Source organism: Mus caroli, chromosome 4, assembly GCF_900094665.2.
Source record: "Mus caroli chromosome 4, CAROLI_EIJ_v1.1, whole genome shotgun sequence".
Lineage (NCBI taxonomy): Eukaryota > Metazoa > Chordata > Mammalia > Rodentia > Muridae > Mus > Mus caroli.
Window position 1 is genome coordinate 37,469,638 of NC_034573.1, and position 19,465 is coordinate 37,489,102.

Genomic DNA, 19,465 nt, shown 5'->3' on the forward strand with positions numbered 1-19,465 from the left:
TCCCTGTATGGTTCAGTAATGACATGAACTAAGGTCATCACAGTGGCGGGGACATTGATAGATAAAGGGCACATTTCAATTTCTGTAATTTTTATTTTATGTATATGGCTGTTTCGTCTACATGTCTGTGCGCCGTGCGCATGCCCGGTGCCCACGGAGGCAGGAGGCGTTGGGTCCGCAGGGGAGGAGAACAGGAACTACAGAGGCCTGGGCATGAGCTGCCTTGTTTGGTTGATGTTTCTGTGAGTTCTGCTCTTTTGCTGTTACTGTTTTTGTTTTGTTTTGTGGGATGTCGTTGTTGTTTGGGTTGTTTCCTTTTTTGGATGGGGAAGGAAGAGGAATGGATCTGAGAGAGATGTGGGGAGAGCGTCTGGAAAGAATGGAGGGAAAATTGTGGTCAAATGTAATGTATGAGAGAAGAATTTTAATGGAGGCCTCAATTCTTGAAACTACATAACCTCTTTTTTTTAATTCCTTTAAAATTTTTATGACTATGGGAGTTTTGCCTACATGTACATACGTATGTGCACCAAGTGCGTTCAGAAAGCCCTGGATTCAATTCTGAGCACCCACGTGGTGGCCCACAACCCGAGCATGGGGGGGGGGGGAGTCTGACGCCCTTTTCTGACTTCTGCATGTCCAAGGTGCCTCCTCCTTTTGGAAGCGCTAACAACCCTCTCCACTTCACTCTCATGCAAAATCGTCACGACTTGACTTTGGGACAGGGATTTGTGGCACAGTTTTTAATCCAAGCACTGGAGAGGCAGGCAGGTCTCTGAAGCCAGCCTTGTCACTTACTGAGTTCCAGGCCGGTCAGAGCTACATAGTAAGATCTTGCCTCAGAAAACAGAAAGCAAGACAGCATTTCATTGTCTCTTCGTCCTTTACAGGTAAGCCTGGAGTCGTTATGGGAAGGTCTCCATCATCCATGCCAGCCCAGCGGTCCCTTCCAGGGATTCACCAGTTCTCACCCCTCAAAGCTGCCCCTCTGTCTTCCCACATATGCTGGCTCCTTCTACAGCTGTTTTTGCTTTTTGCTTGCTTGCTTTTTGAGGCAGGGTTATGTCTGTAGCCTCATCTGGCTGGAATCCACCACATAGAACAGGCTTACCGGTACATGTATTCTCTCTCTCCCTCTGTCTTCCTCCCTCTTCCCCCACCCCATTACTCAGATATAGGCCAGATTAAAAGTAAATAAAGGCAGGTTTATTAGGAGGCAGCTCTCAGGTGGGCTCACCGATCTCACGGTGGAGGTCCGTGAAGTCACACATCCAGGTTCAAGCAAGGGGGATTTTAAAGAGTTTAGGCGAGGAATGATGACGTGCCAGCTAGGAGCTGGGATGGTGTCCATACACGGTCAAAAACTGAGCCCCTGGGTGGGCACTCTGGGTAGGTTGCCGGAAACAGGGAGATGTGCTTACATATTAGCCCGGAGTTTTCTCTAAGTAGAAGGAGGGCGGGCTTGGGGGGAGGGGGTAGTAGTGCCCAGTTTATTTAGATGAGCAGAGGTGCCAGCCTAACACCCACCTCAAACTCACAGAGATCCGTCTGCCCCTGTGGAATTAAAGGCATGTGACACAGTGCCCAACAAACTTTTACCTCTCACTCATTCTTTAAAACTCATTTCCCATCACTTCTGTGACTGCGAGGCAGTGTGACTTTAACCTGCCTCTTTGGCTGGCCTATCAAGGCTGTGATTCCTAAAGGACAGGGTTGGGAGGCACTGGTAGCCTTCATTTTCCCAGCACCGCACTCGCTGCCCTCCTAGGCAGGAGTATGGGTGCCAGATTTCACCCTGACTGTGCATGGGGTATTGAAAATACCAACGCCCGAGAGCCATCCTGCCCACACCACACCCCAGTGGCTGAGTCCACTGGTCTCAAGGGAAGCCAGGCTTTCGCATTCTGTCCTTGTTCTTCTGGGGTTTTGTTTTCTTAACATTTTTTCCCCCAATTCTTCACGGTGTTCTCCTGGAATCCGCCTCGGGCGAAGCTGGGGGCCACACGCACCTGCTCCGGAGGCTCCCCTGGTCTGCGCACCCGGCTCCTCCAGCTCAAGCGCAGGGCGGCGCCGCGCTCCGCCCGCTGGCTCCTGGCAAAGCTGTGCGCGTGACTCGCGCTGTGCGCAGCGCCGCAGCCGGGGAGGTGGGCGCGCCCCCGGGCTTGGCGGGCCGAACCAACGCGCCTCGCGGAGGGGCCGCGCGAGGGCTGCCCAGAGCGGACCATCGGCACCACGCCTGCAGGGGGCGCCGGGCGTTACCAACGCGCGGAGCCGAGGGGAGCGGAGGGGAGAGCCGGCGTGGGCTGCCACGCGACCCCTGGAGGCGCCGAGAGGCGCGAGACAACGCTGCCCGCGCGGAGAGACGCGGCCGAGGCGAGAAGCAAGGTAGGCGCGCCTCTCCCGAGGCTACTGGGGCCCTGAACACCCACTGCCTCCACATTGCCAGGGGTCCCTCGGGACGGGGCCTCGGCCTGCCAACCCACCCTGCCCTTCGCCAGGCACCCTGCCTGCCCGTCCCGCCCTCGCGCCTCCCCTCTACACCCTCTGGTCCCTGGCTCTGCTGCAGACCCTGCTGTTCGGAGGTCTAAGGAACCCTCCAGAAACCCAGCACCAGCCAGCCCTTTAAGCACCATCCTAGGTCCACCCCCAACCGTCTCCTCAAACTGTCCCCCTTCCCCCGAGACGCCTGGACCGGCTCGTGCCAGCCATCGCTGAACCCACATCTGAGTCCTCACGGTGGGAGCACAGCTGCCTGTCATCTCGGGCAGTGACCTCAGTGGGTCCTCTGCGCCCTCCGTGCCTTTGGATCCCGGTCCCCAAGTTGGCCCTTGCCTAGCGCCAGCTTTATTCCCCTCTCATTCTCACCTACTTTTATCTAAAGGAAACCTTTACTTCGCCAGTGCCCTGTTACCACCCTCACCTGCCTCAAAGGACAAGGTGATCCAGTTGTCATAGACTAGCTGTGGATTCCCAAGGTGGCCCTGCAGATACCAAGAGGGCCATACACTCACTGCTCATTTTTGTTTCCCCAGCCCCCAGCACAGTACCCAGCACATAGTAGCACGAATTAAATACCTTATGGGCAGATGAATGAATGAATGAATGAATGAGTCCAATTCAGGGGCTGCAGGGCAGGATAGGTGTGCCTAATTACATAAAACTGGAAGGGGTGTCATTTGGAAGATTGGTTCAGTCTTTCGACCTAGGAATATACAAAATCCACTCATTCTTTCAGTTTCATTTGCATTAGGACTTCTATATACCTATTGTTTATGTTTTGTTTAATTTTTTTTTTGAAGGCAATCTTAAGGCTACAGAGATTCTTATTGGTTAGTTCCTTAGAGGTTACCCAGATAATCTTGAGCTTCGCCAGGGTTACAGCTCCTCTTCCGTGGAGACTAGATGCTCGCTCGCCCTGGGGACGAATTCTAGAGCCAGCCCTAGCCCTAAGGTCTGACTCTGTAGCCGGTGCTTCAGGCAGGCTGAAGAAGTGAAGGACTTTGGTTAGGATCGGGGTTCAGGGATCTATTTATGGTCCAAGCTTTAAGGAAAGTAGGCATTGTGGCTGGATGATGAAATAATGCTGGTAAACAGTAGCCATTCACAAGCTAGGAAGTAGTGCCTATCAGGATCGTAGCATCATGAGTTCCTTCCCGTCTCTATACCTAGCACCCCTTCCTGCTGCTTGGACACGTTAAGCTTGGTTCCTTGCTGTTTTCCTCCGGTTTTTATATGCTGTTGAACAGCACTTTTGTTGTGGTTTGGTTGTTTTGTTTTGTTTGACCGGATCTCACTTTGTAGCCCTGGCAAACCTTGAACTCAGAGGCATCTATCCACCTCTGCCTCCCAAGTGATGAGATTAAAGGTGTGGCCCACCACACCCAATTTGAGCATCACTGTTTGAAGGTAAGCCTGCCTTAGGGTATGTTTTTTCCTTGTCTGTGTCTGCTTTGATTCTCCAATCCTTTGACCAGTCTCTGTAAGATTAAACTTTGGATCGCAGAAACTGAGCAAGGGGAGGGACTCCTGAGCCAAATTAAGCAATATGACTTTTTACTTTCCTTTTGTGTAATCAGTATTTAAAAAAAACAAAATAACAGAACTTTCTACTTTTTCTGGCCTAGGCTAGTTGTAACCCCAGATCAGAACAGTCTAGATTATTGATTTTTCTCCTCAATCCCAAAATGTCAGAGCATTGCCAGATAAGATTGTTGCCCAGTTAAATTTGAATTTCTGTTAAACAACAGAGCCCTATCATTTTACTTGCTAAAACTGGCAACCGTAGTTCATGTGTCCTCTTATGTGTTCTCTTTTCCTCTCAGGGCTCGCTTGCAAATTTAGGACAACAACACCCCCCCCCCTTTTCTTCCTGTCTTTCTCTTACTCATGCACAATGACTGTGCATTCTGCAAAGAGTCACTTGACCAAGGAGGTCATGCAGTCCGTGCTAGGCTGAGGACAGGCTCTGGGAAACGCTCTGGGTGCTCGGGGTTAAGCTTACCCAGAAGGAACCCACGCCCACAGTGGTTTGCAATATTGTTCTTCTATCCAGTGAGTCCGTCTTACATGGGGAACACCTTTTAGATGGCCAGGTATTAACGATGCTCTAAGATGCTGGCTTCGGGGTAGAATGGTGGGTGGTGGATTCTAACAAGAATGTAACTGATAGCATATTCTCTGTTGTACCAAAATTACTCTCTTTTTCATTATGATAAAACTTTATATTGTTGTACAGCCATCTTCATCCATTCTTAGAACTTTCATCCTTTTACATTTTTATTTGTTTATTTATCTTTATGTGTATGGGTGTTTTGCCTGCTCATATATGCATGCAGGGAGCCCTAGTAGGCCAGAAGAGGGTGTCTCATCCCCCTGGGACTGGAGTTATAGATAATTGTGAGCCAGCCTGTGGGTGCTGGGAATCAAACCGAGGTCCTATGGAAGAGCAGCCAGTGCTCTTAATCACTAAGTCCTCTCTTTAACCCCCTCCCCTTTTTTTTCATCTCCTAAACTGACTCTGCACCAGTGAGACTAACTCCCCACTCCCCCACCTCTCATCTCCTGGGCTCAGCGTCCCACTTCTGGCTCTGGGCTTGACTACTGTGGATGCCACACATAAGTGGAATAATATTTATCCCTTTGAAACTAGATTCTTTTACCTAACATAATGCTTTCAGTTTTATCCATGTTATATTTCATATCAGAATTTCCTCAGACTGAATAACCTTGTGTGTATGTGTGTGTGCGCAAACATGTGTACGTGCTGCATTCCGTTTGTCTATCTGTTGACAACGTGGGTTGCTTTCAGCATTTCTCTGTTATGAACCATGTTGGGAATGAATATGAATGTGCAGATGAGTTTGAGATTCTTAGGTTTTGTGTTGTATACTAAGAAAGGAGTTGCTGGGCTATATGATAAGTTTGTGAGTTTATTTTTTACATAGTTTCTCAGACACTGTACAGGTTCGCACTCCCCTCAGTGTGTAGGGGTCCACTTTGTCCATATCCTTGCTGACACTTGTGACCCTATAGGTTTAAAGTAGCTGTCCTTCTGAGTATAATGTCACTATCGGTTTTGTTTGTTTTGTTATTCTGTCTTACAATGCCAGGGATCAAATTCAAAGCCTCAGGAACTCAAGTGAAGTGTTCTCCCATTAAACTCAGGCACAGCCCTTTGTCCCATACTGACACAGGCCTACTGGGATTGCCCTTGGCCTCAGGGTGTAGTGGGAGCAGACCTTGAGCTAGTGATCCCCCTGCCTCAGCTTCTCCCCGTGGCTGCCGTTGCTTTATTACATTTTCACACATCCACTACTGTAAGTTGTCCGCCTTCTCCCCTTCCCCCCAGGCTCCCTCTGTGAGGATTTGTTTGCACTCCACCGAGGCTGACCTGTGGGACCTGGTTTTGTACCTTTACTGGCTGTAGCTCTTCTTTAGAAAAATGTCTACTCAAGTCCGGGCCCATTTTATACTGGGTGGGTTTCTGTGGCTGAGTTACATGAGTTCTTTACATATTTAACATTAACCTGCCAATCAGATAAGTGCCTTGCTCCCATTCCCTGTGCTGGCTTTTCTTCCTTGATGGTTTATTTCTTGTTTCTTTTAGACAAGGTCTGTTTAGCCCAGGCTGGCTTTGGACTCAGTGTACAGGCCTTTTATTTCTTTGACTAAGTTTATTCCTAAGTATTTTTTTCTTTTTGATGTTACTATATATGGAATCATTTTCTTAATTTCCATTTTGGGTTTTCATGGTTAGTGTGTAGAAACACAGCTGATTTCTCCCTCCCTGTTAATCTTGTGTCCTGCAACCTTACAGAATTTGTTTTAACTGCTTTTTGTGGGATTTTGGGGGCTAGAAAGCTAGATAGCGGGATCATTTCATCTGGGGATAAAGATAATTTTACTTATTCTTTAATTTGGATGTCATCTACTTATTTATTCATTGGCCTCACTTCTCAGGCTAGGCCTCCTGATAACTGATTAATAGAGTTGGCAAAGTAAAATGTAGTTAGTCCTAACACCCAGTCCTTGTAGATTTGATGATTTGGTATCTCAGTCCTCAGTTGACACCTAGAAAAAAAGCCTGGACCATTAACTAGCAGTAGAGAATTGTGGGGCTGGAGAAGTGGCCCAGCTGTTAAGAGGACTTGGTGCCCTGTTGGAGGACCAGAATTCAGTTCCCAGCATCCATCAGACACCCATCAAACACCTTACAACTGCCTGTCGCTCCAGCTGCAGGAGGTCTGATGCTCTATTCTTGTCCTTAGCAAACACCTGCACATACGTGTGCATATACACACAGACACACTTACAGTCATGTAATTTTTTCTGTTTGTTTGTTTTTTGAGACAGGGTTTCTCTTTATAGTCCTGGCTGTCCTGGAACTCACTTTGTAGACCAGGCTGGCCTCGAACTCAGAAATCCTCCTGCCTCTGCCTCCCAAATGCTGGGATTAAAGGTATGCACCACCATGCCCGGTTAGTCATGTAATTTTTTTAATCTTTAAAAAACAGAATTGTTGCCTGAAACTCTGTCTCAAAAAACAAACAAACAAACAACCCCCCAAAAAAACAGAATTGTCAAAAAAAAAGTTACATTATAACCTATGTAGTCTAAATAGAACAAAAATAAGTAATATATTTTAGAAGGATTTATATCCCAACAGCTAAGGCCTTTTGTTTTCATATATATATATATATATATATATATATATATATTTTTTTTTTTTAAGATTTATTTATTTTTATTTTATGTGCATGAATGTCTTGCCTACATGTACACATGTATGCCTGGTGCCCCTTGGAAGCTAAAAGAAGTTACAAGTTATAAGAGTTATATGTTGACGTGTTGGTGCTGGGAACTGGGCACCTGTAGGTATGGCGCATGCTCTCAACCATGGAAATGAGAGAGGGTGCGGGGGAGAGTGATGGGTTTACCTCATGTAAATGTGTGTGTGAAATTGTCAATGACTGGTCCGACCCTCTGCCCTCTTGCTATGTAGAGCTAAACCAAAAAGCTTCAGCTGGAGTCTTATGCGTAGGATGGCCGAGTATGTTCCAAGGGTCCTAGAATGTTTGTTGCTATTAGTTTTGAGCCGCAGTCCACTATGTAGCATGGGCTAGATTTTCTTGCCTCAGCCGCCCAAATTGCTAGGTATACAGCAAGTACCAGGCTCTGGAAAGCTGTTTCTCCCACTGAGTAATGGTCCCAACTAGCCCGAAGAGGCGTGGTTGGGTTGGGAGCCTGCAGCCTGTGAGTGAGCCCCACAGCCGTGCAGCAGTGGTTTGAGAGAAACATTACCAAATACTTAGTGCATATGTCTTAGGGTTTCACTGCTGTGAACAGACACCATGACCAAGGCATGTCTTATAAGGATAGCATTTAATTGGAGTTAGCTTACAGGTTCAGAGGGTCAGTCTAGTATCTTCAAGGTGGGAGCATGGCAGCATCCAGGCAGACATGTTTCAGGCAGAGCTGAGACTTCTACATCTTCATCTGAAGGCTGTTAGTGGAAGTCTGTCTTCCAGGAAACTAGGGTAAGGGTCTTAAGCCCACAGGCACAGCGACACACCTATTCCAACAAGGCCACACCTCCTAATAGTGCCAGCCCCCGGGTAAGCAGATACAAACCTCACAGCATACATACAGTCCTTAATTCCTAGGAAGCTCTTGGTCTGAAATCAGTGAGCTGCACAGAGCTGGCTGTTTCTCCTTTTTACTCTAAGGCCTAAACTCATTTGTCAACTTGTTTTATTTAGGCCAGAGTTAAAAAAATGTTTTTCTAGTCATACTTTCTTGTTTTCAGTATGACAACTTTGAGGTTTGGAATAAATATATATACCGTTTAAATATATGTATGCATGTAGATTCTAAGAACTAGAGGGCTCTCTTGATTAGAGATGTCTTCCTCTAGTTTTACCTAGACATATGCTCTCAAATTTTAAAATGAGGAAAAAAAAATGCCACCTGCATCACTCCTGAAATTGCTGTTGGGGGGTGCAGCATAAGGCCCGGGTGCTTACATACCTAAAACTATGCCTAGGAAAGGGAGCCCCAGAGAGGGCTCGGCAGGGAAGAGCGCTGGCTGCTCTTCCAGAGAGCGTGGACTTGGTTCCTAATACCCATGTTGTGGTTAACAGCCATTTGAACTCTAGTTCCAGGGGGTCTGAAGCTTTCCTCCAGCCTCTGCTGGCCTTGCATGCACTTGGTGCATAGACGTAAAAACACCCATATAAATAAAAAATAAAGCTTGTTTTGTTTTGTTTTTCGAGACAAGGTTTCTCTGTGCACACACCCCCCGCCCAGCTGTCCTGGAATTCACTCTGTAGCCTAGGCTAGCCTCAAACTCTCAGAGTGCTGGGACTAAAGACATGAACCATCACTGCCCGTCTTAAAACAATTTTTTAAATATTTATTATATATATATATGAGTACACCATTGTTCTCTTCAGACACACCAAAAGAGGGCATCAGATTCTATTACAGATGGTTGTGAGCCACCATGTGGTTGCTGGAAATTGAACTCAGGACCTCTGGAAGAGCAGTCAGTGCTCTTAACCACTGAGCCATCTCTCCAACCCAAAACAAATCTTGTTTTTAATGATTCATAGGTGGGGCACTGCCTGGCTTAAAATAATTTAAAAAACAAAATCCCTAGGAAGGGCAGATGATGTGGGTTCATGGGCTACTCTGGGAAGTGCTGCTATTCCAGCTGTAATCTCAGCTCCTTACCCTGTAGATCTCACCTGATCAGTGTAAGGGGTTTTCTTGTTTGGTTTTACTGTTATTGTTTTGTTTTGACACATGGTCTCACTATGTAGTCCTAGCTGACCTGGAACTCACTATGTAGACCAGGCTGGCCCTGAACTTACAGAGATCCAACTCTCCTTCCTCCCAAGCACTGGGATCAAAGGCATGTGTCACCACACCCAGCTAAAACAAAAATCTAAGAGAAGCTATATGGAGTGGGGAGGTGGCTGCTCTCATGGAAGACCTAGGTTCAGTTCCCAGTACCTAAGTACCATCTCACAACCACCTGTAACCTCCATCTGCAGGGGATCCGACACCCTCTTCCGACCTCCTGGTACCATGGAGAGGTGCTCATACATACATGGTGCAATGCATGCATATATACATGGTGCAATGCAAACATACATACTTGGTACTATGCATACATACATGGTACAATGCATACATTCATACATGGTGCAATGCCTGCATACATACTTGGTACCATGCATATATGCATGGTGCAGTGCATACATACATACATACATGGTACAATGCATACATTCATACATGGTGTAATGCCTGCATACATACTTGGTACCATGCATACATACATGATGCAATGCATACATTCATACATGGTACACATGCAGACATACATAAATGGTGTACATGCATACATATATACATGGTGCAATGCATACATACATAGTGTACATATATACATGCAGGCAAACTGTTCATACACATAAAATAATTTTTTTTTAATTTTTGAGGCACAGTCTCACTATTTAGCCATAGGTGGTTTGAAACTCATATGTAGACCAGGCTAGTCTTGAATTTACAGAGACTATGTGCCTCTTCCTCCCAAGTGCTGGGATTAAAGGTGTGTTCTGCCTGGCCATAATGGCAGAAATGGAGTCTCTGAACCCAAGGGCTCTCAAAAACTTACACTCTTACAGTTTTTGAAATTCTAAATTTATTAAAAATGATTGAGGGGCTAGAAAGACGGCCCAGTGGTTAGGGGCACTGGCTGCTCATGCAGTGGACCCAAGACCAACTTCCAGCACCCACGGGGTTGTTCACAACTATCTATAACTCCAATTCCACAGACTCTGACGCTCCCTCTGGCCTCTGTGAATACCAGGCATGCGCATGGTGCACAGACATACATGCAGGGAAAACACAAGATAACAATCTTTTAAATGTTTAAATGGTTGAAGTTCAAGCCTGGATTATAGTTATTGAGAGATGTTTTAAATATTCACATTAACAAATACTTTTCATGCAAAAATTCCTGGAATGTTTGTGAAGGTCCCGAGACCAGAAAATGACTGGTATTTCAGAAGAGATAACACTGGTGTGGCTGAAAGTATCCCTCATGTTTGCTAACCTGGAGTTCCCTGAGATTCTGGGACAAAAAGAATCAGAGAGGTAACAGGAAATGAGACCAGACAGTCAAGGATTCAAGAGTTTACGGAAGCCTGGGGATAGCACGTGTCACCAGCACTTAGGAGGCTGAGACTGGAGGGTCATGTGTTCAAAACCAGCCTGGACTGTAAAGGACATTTGAGGTCAGTCCTGCCTCTAGGACCAGATTCTCTCTCAAAGAAGCGGGAGGGGAGAGTAAGCATCAAATGGAAAATGAGATACAGAGAAACCTCGTGAGTAGCCGGCTGGTGCCACCTGCTAAAGGTACTATATAGCATCATGGGTCAGTGCGCATGACCATTTGGCTTCGGTGGATTTAGTTTAATAAACAGTAAGCTTAGTTATGAAGTCACGTAACAGTTTCTAATGAGCAGCAGTCCCCAGCTACTGCCTGCTGCCATCCCTGCCCTCCAGTGACACTGCTGTTCTGTATTTGTCACTGTTTTGTTTCTGACAGGGCCTCACTATGGAATCCTGGCTGGCCTGAATTTGTTATGTAAACCAAGCTTGTCTCAAAGTCATGAACATCCTGCCTCTGCCTCCCAAGTGCTAGGATTGCAGGCATCTGCCACAGCACCAAAGAGACCCTCTGTCTGCTCTGATCCAATCATATCTCCTGTCCTCTGATTGTTCCTGCCAAGATCACCAGTGGACTCCAGGTCGTGTGCTACCTACCGTGCCAGAGAGTAACTCCTGCTGACAGCTCCCCTCACTGTTTCCCTAGCTGTGTCCCCATTTTCGAGTAATTCATTTCTCTGTTCCTTCTTTTATTTATTCATTGTGTAGCCCAGGCCACAGCAGTTTCTCTGCTTCCTTCTGAGCACTGAGATTTCAGCACAGACCACCATGCCTGGCTTACAGTCTCAGTATGGGGTTGGGGGTGGGGTCTGATTCTGAGCAGGACCTGTAGCCCAGGTTGACTTAGAATTCACTGTTTACCATGTATCAGATATCTCTCTACGATATCTTTTAACTTCCTAGCCTGGAAAGCAAAACCTAAGCATTTATAACCTACCTTCTTCACAAGTCCCAATTAAATTATCATCTTGCACTTACTGTGAGACTTGGTGGTCTGTGAACACTCGTTATCACTGTGTACTTTGCTGTGTAATTTTCAGTACTTTCTGTCTCTCTCTTTTTTTTCCCCCTTAATTTTCTATATGACTTGTTCCTGAGTCCCCTGAATTCTTTGGCAGAACCGTGAAGACACCTTACAGTGTCATTTTCTAAATGGTCGAGCAGGTTTCTTCCCCCTCGGCCCACAGTCTCGCCACGTCCGTCGCAGCCTTTCCCTGTGTAAATTCCTTCCAGGCCACAGCCTAGCCGTCCTCCGCTCCAGGCTTCCCTCGTGCTCCCTCTGGGCCAGGCCCTGTGCCTTCTCCTTTGCTGTAGTTTATATTTGTGTGTGATTGGCATTCACCCTCCTCCACAGCCGTGGCTCTCAGCCTCCCTGGTGCTGTGAGCTTTAATACAGTTCCTCGTGCTGTGGTGAACCCCCCCCCCCCAGCCACACATTATTTTCATTGCTACTTCATAACTGTAATTTTGCTACTGATATGAATCATAATGTAAATGTCTGTGTTTCCCAATGGTCTTAGGCGACCCCTCTGAAAGAGTCATTCGACTCCAAGGGGGTCTCAACCCACAGGCTGCGGACCACTGCTCTATATGACTATAAACTTTTATCTTTTGCAAGAATTGTTGAGCCTTGAGGGAGTCCTCCTCTTCCTTTTCTTCTTCTTCCTCTTCTTCTTCCTCCTCCACCTTCTTCTGAGACAGGCCTCTCTATGTAGCCCTAGCTAACCCAGAGCTTAGACCAGACTAGCCTCAACCTTGCAGAGCTCCGCCTGCCTCTGCCTTGTGAGTGCTGAGGTTAAAGGCGTGTGCCACCACCCCAGCAAGAGCTTTCTAAAGCAGTGCTGTGGAGATGATATTGAGGGTTGTGTGCTGTTCTGTGTGGAAATAACAGATGTTTCGAGAGAAGCTTGGGCCCTCCCCCACGGGCTCATGTGGAGGACTCACTGTGTTCCGTTGACAGTGGGCAATTCAGGTGGTTATGTACCTAGCTGTGTTTATTGGATGGGGAGCTCTTGATCTGCAGATAGAGTCAAATTCACTGCACCTTTCTTTCTCTGTGTTCTCTTGGGACATTTCCCATGAGAGAGTCACTTCACAGTTTACAGAGGAACAAAGAACAGAGTTGTGCAGAAAGGTCAAAGAGTGTGACACAGTCACCTCCTGAGCAGAAAACAGTGGCCGTGATCAGGACATGGCCCCCTGCTCTAAATTAGTATCAAAAGGCAGCAGGGGCAGGAGTTTGGATTCGAGCAAAGGAGATTCCCCATCTATATTTATGATACTTGTCATTTACAGAGCCCTCACTAAATACCAGCCACTGTCTTTGCCGTCATCTACCTTTCCTCTGACTCTTCCTTCCACCTGTAAGAAAGGTGTTGGTATCTCCATTATAAAAGCCAGATAGATACATGGCTTGGTGCTTAAGAGCACTTGCTACTCTTAAGGAGGACCTGGGTTTGTTCCCTGCACCCACGTGGTGGCTCACAATCATCTGTAACTTCAGTTACAGGGCATCTGATGCCCCTCTTCTGGCCTCCAGTGGTACTAGGCACACGTGTAGGTAAAACACCCATATACATTAAAAACTTATAAATAAATCTCCAATTTTAAATGATTTGACACTGAGACTGACCATATCCCTGGCCTAGTGTGATGGGATTTGTCCTTTATAGAATCGAAAGCAGACATGGTGGTACACAGCTGTAGTTGCAGCTGCGCAGGAGGCAGAGGCAGGAGGATCACAGTTTCTGTTCAGCTTCATCTATATAGCCACAACCTGTCTTAAGAAAAAGGAAAAACAGCCAGATCTGGTGGCGCACGCCTTTAATCCCAGCTCTTGGGAGGCAGAGGCAGGCGGATTTCTGAGTTCGAGGCCAGCCTGGTCTACAAAGTGAGTTCCAGGACAGCCAGGACTATACAGAGAAACCCTTTTCAAAAAAAAAAAAAAAAAAAAAAACCAAACCAAAACAAACAAACAAAAAAGGATGAGCAGGGCTGGAGAGATGGCTCAGTGGTTAAGAGCACTGACTGCTCTTCCAGAGGTCCTGAGTTCAGTTCCCAGCAGCCACATGGTGGCTCACAACCATCTGTAATAGGATCCCATGCCCTCTTCTGGTGTGTCTGAAGACCGAGACAGTGTGCTCACATACATAAAATAAATAATTCTTTAAAAAAAAAATGTTGGGGCTGGGGAGACAGCTCCATGCTCAGGAACACTGGCTACTTTTGGGGAGGACCCAGGTTCAATTCCCAGCACCCACATGGCAGCTCATAGCTGTCTATAACTCTAGTTCCAGGGCTTCCAACACCCTCACACAGGCATACATGCAGGCAAAATGCCAATGCACAGAAAAGAAAATTTGAGAGAGAGAGAGAGAGAGAGAGAGACAGAGAGAGAGACAGAGAGAGACAGAGAGAGACAGAGAGGTTAGCTGGAGCTGGTGAGATGGCTCAGTAGGTAAAGGCTTTTGCTGCCAAGCCTGAGTTGTCAGTTGCCAGGAACTGAACTCCCTGGAACCCACTTGTTGGAAGGAGAGATTTAACTCCCGAAAGTTGTCCTCTGACCTCCATAAGCAACCCATGACATACCCTTATACCCTGCCCCCAAATAAATGTATTTTTAAAAATATGCTAGTTAGCTGCTGGAAAAAACTGAGTGTGTGTGTGTGCACGTGTGTTTGTGTGTACACTGTACACCCATACCCACTGTGCATGCACGCATGTTCATGTGTACCTAGGTGCACATGTATGTGCAGTTAGACATATGTGTATATCTGTGTGTGAGACAGAATGACCTAAAGAGTTGTTTCTCCTCAGAGAGATGTGGTCTCTCACCAGCCTGGAACTTGCCAGTTAGGCTAAGCTCTGTGTTTCCGCCTCCCCATCCCAGGATCACAAATGCACACTAGCCTGGGTGGCTTTTTATGTGGGTTTAGTCAAAGTCACATTCTCATAGTTGTTCAGCAAGCACGTTAGGGACAGAAATATTATCACCACAGCTCCAGAACTATCATATATATGAATCTGTGTGTCTACATATACGTGTGTGTATACCTACATATTAAAGATTTATTTATGTTAACTGTATTGTATGAGTGCTTGGTTGCATCACGTACATGGCATGGTGCCAATGGAAGCCCTAAGAAGACATCAAATAATCCCCTGGAACTGGAGATGTGGATGGTTGTGAGCTGCCATGTCGGTGCTAGGAACACCCCCAGGTCCTCCATAGCAAGCGATCTAACCACTGAGCAACCTCACCAGCCCACTTTATATTTGTGCATGTTCATTACTGAGAATTGAACCCAGAAATGTATACAGGCCAGGCAGGACCTCTCTGAATTCATTCCCAGTGACTCCTAAGATTTAACTGTTTGGAATGCTGCCATCCCCAAGGCCTAAATGATAATTTGCATATTCATGTTTCAGTAGCCATGCCTGAAACGGGAAGGATGGCTGTGTACCTGCTGGGTCCCAGTTGCTGTGCTGCTGGGCTGGGCTGCTGGATCCCCAAGATCCCGCCTCTTTTGGAGTGGGTACTGAAGGCCTGACACCAGTGGACTTTGTTTTGGCAAAGGGGCTTGTTGTGAGGTTTGTCTGTAAGCGGGTTATGCAATATTCCGTCCCCACACGAGCCTGGTGGGGCTGCGGTTGGCAGTGGGGGTGCAGAGTCATGTCCCCCATGCCAGAACCTCCCTACCTCTAGAGACCGTCCTAGTATAGGTTAGCCCAGCCCTTCCTTGAAATTCTAAACAGTCTGAAGAGTCCTCCAGATGGAATTGGAATAGTTCCCAGCGAGGACAGCGGCCTTATGTAACTTTACAGACTGCCCTCTTCCCCTCGCTGCCCTTTTAAGGAAAAAGAAAACAAAATGTTCCTCGACCAGTGCTGGACTTTCTGACACGCAGCCTGCATTCCTTCCTCACTACTCAGCAGCCTGCGTGAACAGCTAACGGCAGAAGTGAAGACTGTGAGGTTAAAGGGAGGGAGCGGGCGGAAGGAGGAAGGGACGTGGAAGCTGGAGGCTGTTCTGGGTCTCACGCTGCAGCTCCAGGCCCGGCCGTGGAAGTGGTCCCTGGGATACTTCCGCACATCCCAGAAGTCAGCTGGCCTTTCCGCTCCAGCATTCCCACACCCCAGCAAGGAGAACGGGAATCGGACTGTACAAGGTCTGCACTTGTGATAGCTGCAGTCCAGTCTGGAGAAAGACATCTTCCAGTTGAGAGAGAGAGATCTAGCCTGACGTGTACAAGGTCAGGACACATTCTAAGCACACCTTGTGTCAGGCTTTAGGCTAGGTTAGGTGGCTACAGAGATGACGATGCATGCAACCAAAGAGGAAGGAAAACAGTGCAGAGCATCGTTAAGATGGGTTATAGCCTTTAGGGTTATATGTATGCTCATGGCTTTATTTCTCTTGTAAGGAGGACCACCGGGGTTGCATTCATCTGTGAACTATCCTATCATGTGCTAATCAAGGATTCGCAAAGCTATAGGAAAATTTGAAAGACGTGTAGGTGTCATCTAGACAACTCCAGAGCAGGTTCTAGATAGCACAGAGGTGGTAGAAGCCACAGGGCAGAGGGTGAGGCTGAAGAGATTGTGAATGGCCAAGTATACCTTGAGAAGTTTGGGTTTTATAAAAACCTAAATGAACGTAATTGTACAATTTACAAGGCACAGTATGGTACTTCTCTGTATTTACATGCTGTAAAATGGTCAGGTCACAGTAACCGGCATCCCCGTCACCTTAAACATTTGCCAAAGTCCTCTCTGATCGTCATTTTGAAGTATCCAGTCAGTTACTCTTAAAAGTTTTTAAGCAAGAGAGTAATGTGACAGATGTCATTTTAAAAGGATGACTCAAGGTTTCAGGTCAGACGTTGTAAAGATTCAGACAAGCGATAATTATAGGTTACTCTTCGTGGCAATAAAAATGGAGAGCTGGAGGACAGGATCAGAAAGACTTGAGTCTTGAGATGTAGCTGGACATCTAAAGTAGAATATATATTAGTAACAGAAACCCAAACTGGGCGACTTTGGCACAGCAGCTGCAAAACTCCAGTCCTGGCCGGGGAGGCCTTCCATAGCCACTCACCATCCCCAGCAGGGTTCTGTGCTGCTCCCCCGGGCCATCTTTATGGCCCTAGATGGTTGCTGTGCTCATCACACCTGCCCTTGTAGCACAGGGAAGAGAGGAAGGATGCATCCTATCCATTACGCAGAGACTGCCCCAGGCTGCATACTTCCTCCGCAAGCATGCTCAGGGCTGCAAGGGAAGTGGGAGCGCAGAATTTAACCTGGACAACCTCGTACTCAGCCCGAGAAAGAGTAAGGACAAATATTTGATTGACAGCTAGCAGTCTGGGCTTTGGGAAGGTAGGAGATTAATTCAGTTCAGCCCAAAGTATCTACAAAATAGAGAGGTGACACCAAGCTCTTGAAGAGACTTCTTTAGCCACGAGGCAAAGGTGAATATATTTACATTTTGTTTTAGTCTTCTGAAATATGAGTTCAAATAAGCCACCAGGCTGAATGAGAATATAACTGTATCGATTTGAGGTCAGTCACTACTATAGGAAACTGCCATGCTGGTGATTTTTAATATCTTGTCGTTTATTAATAGTCATATTATTGCGAAGGGCAAACCAATAGATTGCTGCCATTTTACAACAAAAATATAAACAAGTCTCGAGGCATTTACTTAGTGTTCCTGTCCTCCAAGAATTTGAGCAATGTGAGGACTGGCCAGAGTGAGTCAGACCAGAGCTCCCAGCCCAGCTCTGTGGTTGTGAATAAACTTAATCCCAGACAGTGTGGGTTTCCCCAGCTGTAAAGTAGGGCTAGAATATCTACTCTGCATAGCTAGTTATTGTGACCATTAGAAATGTGCTTATGACCAACAGCTAGCACTGTGGGTCGCATATCTAGTAAGTCACCAGTAACACTATGAGGATTAACTATAGAGCTGTCAGCCATTTCTTTCTTTGCAGTATGCAGTACCTGGGGATATAAAATTCCAAAGATTCATAACCACTTCCACATCTCAATAGCACATCTCAATAGCAGTTTGGTTCCTATTTACAGTGTCTGGAACTATTTATGATAGCTCTTACATTCAGGCAGTCCCGTCTCTGCTCAGAGAGACCTGAGCCCTACCCTTGGATTTTTCATCCATATTTGCTGTATGCAACCCCTCTTCCTGTCCTGACCCCATAGCATCCAGGGAAGTCAGAGGGAAGGAGGTCCCCGAGAACTTGAAAACTGGGAGTGGAGGGAAAGGCCCTGCGGGAGCACAGAGTGGGTTACTAAGCAGAATTAGAGAGATGGTCCAGGCTCCTTCTGCACTCTAGAGTGTTAACGCAGTAACATCTGCTGTCAGCCACGTGCGAAGAAGAAGGAAAGTTTCTTGGCACACCCAGCACAGGCAGAATTCCTAGATACCCACCTTACATAAAGAGATCTTTAGGATTTAAAATAACATACATACATAATACGTACGTACGTACATCCATCCATCCTTACATATGTTTATAACTTATGTATGTTCATACGTACATGCATACTCACTCTAGATATGGGGTCAGCAAATTATACTCCAAGCCATGGTGGTTTTGCTATGCTTTTACTGGGAGTAATTTTTACTTTTTTGTTTGTTTGTTTGGTTGGTTTTGTCAAGACAGGGTTTCTTTGTGTAATCCTGGCTGGCCTGCTCTGTAGACCAGAATGGCCTCTAACTCACAGAGATCCATTTGCCGCTGCCCCTGCCTCCCAAGTACTGGTATTAAAGGCATGGTGATTTTACGTTTTTAGAGGGTTGTGCATTTCAAAATTTCTGACAGTAAAATTCAAATGTTCTTACTACAAATAAAGATTAAGTATTTGGGGTGATATTAATTTATCTGATCTACTTATTCCACATTGTATTCATAAACCATGACATCACTCGGAAACCCATAAGTCTATGGCTATAAATGGTCAATTTAACAATAAAATGTTTTTTACAAAGAAAAACCCAAGAGTGCATTGTAAAACTATACTACCCATAGAGACCAAATATCTGCTCTCTGGCCCTTTCTGGGTTGAGTTTGCTGGTCCCTAGGGCCCCTTCTCCAAAGACAGGTAGGTGGGTATCATTAGAGCAGGCAAGAGAGGTTCGCAGGTCTGTTTTGAATCTCAGAGAAGGCAGTGGCAGTAAAAGGGCATCCGTATCAATGAGAAATAGATGTGTAGAGGCCGGGCCAGCTGAGGAGTTGCGGGACAGAGAGCGAAGGCTTGTGCTGGGTTCAGGGTACAGTGCTGCCTTTGTTCAGCCATCAGTGTTGCTTTCTGGGGCCTTTTAAACTAAGGCCAGCGAGTCCTGCTGCCAAATGTACATCAAGTGGAACATTAGCCCCACACCAGTGACCTGGGTCACCACAATCAGGAGAGTTAGGTTTGTGACTCCTCTGCTGCTTGCCCGTCTCTGTCTTCTTTCTCACATGTTAGTGCAGTCACCGCCTTCATTGCCAAGCAGGTTCTTAACCATTCTCCTGCCAGTCTTGAGTACGGCCACTGTCCTAGAAGAGAGAGAAGCCCAGGAGTGAGCCGTGCCCTGTGGTGTTCTGACTGCATGAATAATTACAGTTCTCAAGTACTTTGCTTCAAATACTTTTTTTCATAAAATGTTTACATTTCCTGAAAAAAAAAATTTTTTTTTCAAATCTTGCTCTTGCTTCACACCAGAAGA

General features: G+C 46.5%; 1 protein-coding gene across 2 annotated transcripts in view; it reads left to right on the top strand.

Annotated features, from left to right (window-relative positions):
- The first annotated feature begins 2,139 nt into the window (after positions 1–2,139).
- The window catches only part of Rusc2 (RUN and SH3 domain containing 2), a 46,489-nt gene continuing 29,163 nt past the window's right edge, over positions 2,140–19,465 (top strand). The window contains exon 1 of one of the 2 annotated variants that reach the window (XM_021160197.2): positions 2,140–2,385. The gene's annotated coding sequence lies outside the window, so the exon portion shown is untranslated. Of the gene's footprint in view, positions 2,386–2,733; positions 4,593–19,465 lie in introns of those variants that run through there. The other variant, XM_029475906.1, reaches the window with a different exon arrangement.